Source organism: Bactrocera latifrons, unplaced genomic scaffold, assembly GCF_001853355.1.
Source record: "Bactrocera latifrons isolate USDA-ARS-PBARC rearing strain unplaced genomic scaffold, ASM185335v1 scaffold_88, whole genome shotgun sequence".
In the NCBI taxonomy this organism is placed as follows: domain Eukaryota; kingdom Metazoa; phylum Arthropoda; class Insecta; order Diptera; family Tephritidae; genus Bactrocera; species Bactrocera latifrons.
The window spans coordinates 66,711-72,710 of NW_017537578.1; the positions used below are offsets into that span (position 1 = coordinate 66,711).

General features: G+C 33.9%; 1 long non-coding RNA gene across 1 annotated transcript in view; it reads right to left on the reverse strand.

Annotated features, from left to right (window-relative positions):
- Positions 1–2,567, reverse strand: part of LOC108977390 — a 60,906-nt gene extending 58,339 nt beyond the window's left edge. The window contains exon 1 of the long non-coding RNA XR_001994030.1: positions 2,096–2,567. This is a non-coding gene — a long non-coding RNA (uncharacterized LOC108977390). The remainder of the gene's footprint in view (positions 1–2,095) is intronic.
- Between the last annotated feature and the right edge of the window lie 3,433 nt (positions 2,568–6,000).

Here is a 6,000-nt window from a genome sequence, read left to right on the forward strand (position 1 = left end):
AAGGCAAAATAACTAAGAACCAAAAAATAAACGAATAAAAAAAAAATTGCAATAAAAATTGACAAACTATTGACTGCGGTTAAGTAAAAGTTGTCAGGCAACTTCTGCAACAAATTGACAGCGCGCCAGCAGTGTTAAGTGGGGGTGGTGGAAAAAGACGAGACAACAAAGATAGTTTTGCTGCGGCGTTGAGACAGTGTGGCTTTGCATTATTTATGGGGTTTGAATATACGTGTGTATGTATTTGGCAGCCTGTGGCAACCACAGCTGTTTTTGCTATGCTTTTGGCCGCCGCATGAAGCTGGTTGCCGAAGGAAATGAGGTTGCAACAGCCGGCAGCGCAAGAAAAATGACGGTTGAAAGAAAAACAAGGCAAGTAGATGATAATACAGTGCACGCGACAATGGTTGTGACACAAAAAACAACAAAAAAAGGAGTCCTACAAGCAAATACTGGTCGGTGCAGATAAGATGAAGAAGAAGCGACAATTTGTTCAATAATGGTTTTATTGACTTTTTTGCTGTTGTGGTGTTGTTTTCGCACACTTGACAAGCGCACACATGCAACAGCAAATACCTTGCCTTGCCTGCCACAAGCCAACATCCAGTCGCCAACGAAACGGCGACATGCAGCGACCTGCGGCCATGACAGTGTCTCGACCACCTTGCAGCATATATGCATATGTCATTAGCGTGCAGCGTTTAGTTTGATGACATAAATTATTTAAAATTTTAATACTATAGGAGTAGGAAAATAATTTTATTGATAAAATAATTTTATTGATAAAATAATTTTATTGGTAAAATTTTTTAATTTTTATTTTGAAGTGGTATGTCTACATTCCAATCATACATTTTGTTTTGTTTTTATTATTAATTTCACGAAAGTTCTTTTGTTATTGCGTTGATTACAATGTAAATGTATAAACTATAAATTATAAGTATATAAAGTATTATTTAAAAAATATTTTTTTTTTCCACAATCACTAATATTATTGCAGACACTAGAAGTTGTAAGCTTTAGTCAATCATTATTTATGCGGAATGAACGCAATTTTTTTTGTATCGTTTTTGTGCTCATAACGAAAAATATTTAGTAAAGTTTTTTAATTGCAATAAAACAAATTTTTTTGTAGATTTTATTTTAATATCTTTTACTTTTAAATTTATTAACTACATTATTCAAATTTTTTTTAAATGCAATCACACAAATTTTTATACATTTTTATTTTTTAATTTCTTATATTTTATTAATTTTTCTCTTTATATATTTTTTTTTAAATATTTTTTACTTTTTAACTTTTACTTTATAAACTTTTATTTTTTATTTATGGTTTGCAATTTACTTGGCGCATTAATTCACTTTACTTTAGTTTGAGAAATTTTTTTTTTTGAGTATAGGTTTAATAATCATTCATAATAATTATATAGACAATCTAATGCGTATTATGCAATGGATTTAGTTTTACCGGTTTCACACATAAAAAATAATTAATACTTGCTTATAAGTTAAAATGATCGTTTTGCAAAAATTATAAAGTTTGGCGTTGACTTCATTTTTTTATACAATGAAATGAATACTGCGTGTTATTTAGTCTTAAATTTCCAATCCACATATTTTTAACACGTTCTGAAATCAAACTTTTTCAAACCATGACACTCAAAACAAAAATTACAAATTTTAAATTTTTGATTTTATCCTCAACCTCATTGTTTAAATTGCTTACCATGCGAAATTCTCTCTTCACTAATTAAATTGTGTTTGCATTAATTTTCTATCTTCTTTGTTTTGGTTTTGTTATATATTATATTTTAGTCTTGTCATCACATTTTTTTGTCGGGCACAATTGTTTTGAACCCTTTTCACTTTTGTTCGCGAACAAAACTTGCAAGTTGACAATTGCTTCCAAAACACTATTCAGATTACCAAGTGCTTTAATCCCATTACTTTTCGCACCAACAAATACACGCACACCCACACAAGTACAACACACATTAATTTGGTTAAGAATAGGTATATTTTACGGCCCGCCAACTTAAGGCAAAATCAAAAACAACTAAGCTAATGCGACACATTTCCATTCAATTGAATTCACCTGTTGAAAAAACCACAAAACTCAGTAATAGCAGTGGCAGCCGCACCGAAAAGGCACAGATTKCAAATTTGCAGCAATAACGGCAAAAACAATTGCAACAACATAAACACAGTGCATTGGCAAGTTTGGAGCAGCAAGAGAAAGAGCAACGAACGAGCCACTAGGCGCAGGTAAACCGAGTTGCGTTCAATCTGCGAACAACAACAACGACAACGACGATTGTAGTCCAAAACACCTACCAACTAGGCGGGCGCATTGAAGTTGGGGCGCAAAACTTGTTTTCACTTCACTGCTCCAGACCTGCCCAAACAAGCAAGCCGGCGAGCAAACACACAAACAACAATAAGCCCAAGCGAGAAACATATGCCACGGATAAACACAACAATGACGACAAAGCTTCGATCGCATGTAAGTACACAACCCGCCGTCTAAACGGTAGGCAACACTCACGCTCCACATTGACTGAAGGCAACAAAAGTTCGTTCAACACTGAATCGCGTCAACATCGAGAGACATGTGCAGCCCAAACTGGCGTACATACAACACCTGCAAATTCGGCGGAATGAAATGGCATTGGAATAAGGGCAAGCAACACATATTAAGCGAATATTTGACGCAGCGCTGAGCACAGGTGATGAGAGGATGCGACAGAGAGGGTATTTATGTTCTCTGGTCAAATTTTCTGTTGTTTCGTTTGATGTCGGACGGCTTGCTGGCTAGTTGGCCGGTTGGCTTTTTGACCAATTTGTTCGAGTGTTGGCTGGTCGATTATTTTATTCGTTTTGGATTAACAGGTGCATAGCCAGTGTTCAGTTGCTCTTACTGTAAATTGGTGAGGCAAATAGAAAATATTGTTACGAGTACATGAGTTGCAAATGCCAATTGTAAGTTAACATTCCGCTGTTATGTTTAATGCTATGGAAATGGGACAACAGTAAAAACTGTTAACTACAATTCCAGCCGTTGTTAACACAAAATTAACATTGACTGGTTAATTCAGAGAATGTTATTCGGCATGAACGAGAAAATGTTATTCACTAACATTCTTGATATTTTTTAACATTCTCTGTTTTTAACATTCTTTACTTTACGAGTGCTAACATTTTGTGATTTTAAATGTTGCTGGTGGTAACATTACGTTTTGATTATTGCAGAATGTGAATCAATTGAGCTTGATAATGGTTATGAGCGTTTTTTGAAAAATATTTTTCTTGAAACAGCACCTTTCGAAATTTCTTGAGGGATTACAAATCATTAATTCCATAACTATTAAATTCTGAGAGCAAATTCTGCGCAGAGCTTTCCATACAATGAGCTACCGGATTTTTGATCCGAAGAAAAATCGAACATTGTTAGGCCGAAAAATATAAAACCTGCCACATTTACAATTTTTAACTTTTTTTTTACCGCATTTTATTATTCAGACAATAGCTTCTATAGAAAACTTGTATTTAGGTTTCATCTACGTAGAGAGCTGGAATCACTGCAGTATTGAGCACCTTGTTTCAGTGATGTTAGAGATCATCGAAAAATATTTAATTTTTTCTACTAAAAATTTTTGTTGTGTATACCATTAAAATATTTGATCTAAGTTTTAGTATTCAGATCCAATATACCGTTGCCAAAAAATGGACAGATAACGGGATTTTCACTACAGCGGTGGTAACAGTTGCAGTATAAGCTCGGTTTACAATAGCTACTGCCGCTATAATCGTGGCAAACTTCATCCACACCCTTGCGACATAATGTGCGTGGAAAGCAGTAATCAGTGTTGAAGTTTATACTGAAGCTGCCTATTAAAAGAGAAAAAAAAAAAAATAAAAAATTAAATACTTAAGACTTTAAATGCTTTACGTGAAAAGACTAACTTGCCATGTTAGCAACTTTCAGGATACACGCTGTTTGGACCGCAATTAATGGATGGACCGAAAGATTTCCTTTCAAAGAAAGTAAATTATTATTCATTATTAAGGAAATATTCTCTAATAACTGTATTATATACGAACAGTGCTTCTGTTCCATTTTGTCGCAAACCATCACCATAATCAATTTCAATCTCGGTGAATCAACCAAATGAGGGATAAGACGCCATTTTTAATATTCTTTCTTGCAAACTTAGCTTCGTAATTTTCGTTTGAGTAATTCTACACTTTTCTTTAGCTCGTTAGCTGTATATGCTTTCGATACTTTTTCCTCCATTTTTTTGTATAGCTTTTTCAAGCAGTTTTCATTCACATCCTCACTAATAATTTATGCAATTTTCTAATTAATTATTCAAAATGTTGCTAGTGGCTTTTGAATAATTCAATCAGCTTTGAATTTCAACCACTAACGGTTTGTGTTGCCCATACTTTCATTGTCGTCATCTTATCCTTGACCGCTACTTATAGTTCAATGAAGTGTAAGACGTAGATTTCTGGGTAAGCAATGATGTAGGTCAATGGGATGAACATATTAAAACAATTCATTTAGTAGTGATGAAACATTTCTAGCAAATGTTATTTGTGTGCTTTAAGGGGGTATTCTAGTTTAGAAATTTTAAAAAATCTATTTTCTTTTTTGCTTATTTTTACGGTATAACCCTTCAATAAAAAGCCCCTAAGAGGATTTTTCGGAATTCAAACTATTTTCCGAATTACAGCGTATTTTGTAACGCGCCGACAAAACCGTTTCGCAGCCGGTAACAACTCTAAACTCGTTTTTCTCATAACTACTTTTCTAGAAGCAGTGTACATGATATTTCAAGTTCTGCTCAACCGATTCAAATAGAGCTTTCTTATACATTATAGTATCGCACTACGAAGAGCTTTCGAAAGACATTTTCTTTTTTTTTTTTAATTCCTAATTTCTACTAATATCAATTGGTTTAATTAACTTAACCAATACCAATGTCAAAATTTATTTCAATACCTATGCCAAAGACCTGTATCAACGATGAGTTTAAATATATAAAATTTTCGTAAGGATATATTCAAATTACAAACTTTAAATAATTCCTCCCACTATTGCTATGACAGATAAGTGTTGTTGACTAATTTCATTTTACGTCTAAGTGTGTTTAAATGTATAATTAATTAAGTATTTTTTTTTTATCTGTAATACATTTTAATTAATTCAAATTTGACCACAAAGCCAGAGCGTTAAGACCAATACCGAGCTATAAAAGGAAAGTTGTCAAACGCTGCTCCACTAGTGCAGCAGCAACATCAGTTGTTGAAAAAGTTGAAAAAGCAGCGCTTTTCAATTAAGAGGCCAGTATTAAAAACCTGTAACGCATTCAAAGAACAACGTATGTGTACTGGATAACTAGGTTAAGTTGGCTGCTGGTAGTCATTTTTGTCGGTGACAATTATTTTACAAAACTTATTTACTCTATAATTTTAAGCTCTTCTTTTTCGCCCAATGAGTGTGAGCCCGGCAATTCAGTAGATCCCACGGAGTGTGCGAATGGTGAGAACACAATTTTTGTTTTCTTAATTTCCAAATCGAATAAATAATTGTAAAAATTTTTACCCGCTAGGCGCATTCGACTTAAATATAAACCGCACAGATTGCGAGCTTTGCATGGTTTGTTACAGGAATATACATAGGCGAGCTTTGCCACGAACTTGGCGCTAGCAGCAATTGTTTGCCACCACTGGTTTGTAATTGTTTTAAGTGTACTGAAAGGCTGAGTGACTTATGGCACAAAAAAATACCACCGATATTAAATATGTCAAAGCGTACGAAACCAGTTTACTCGGAGTATAGCTATTACGATTGGATGACGGAACACTAAAAAAAATTTGTAAACGGACAAAGATTAAAGGGACATACCAAAGGACTCACGCCTGAAACTTGATAAGGAATGCTAAAGTGCGTCAAAGATTTTTATTCTGTATAATGAGTCATATTAACCTACAGTA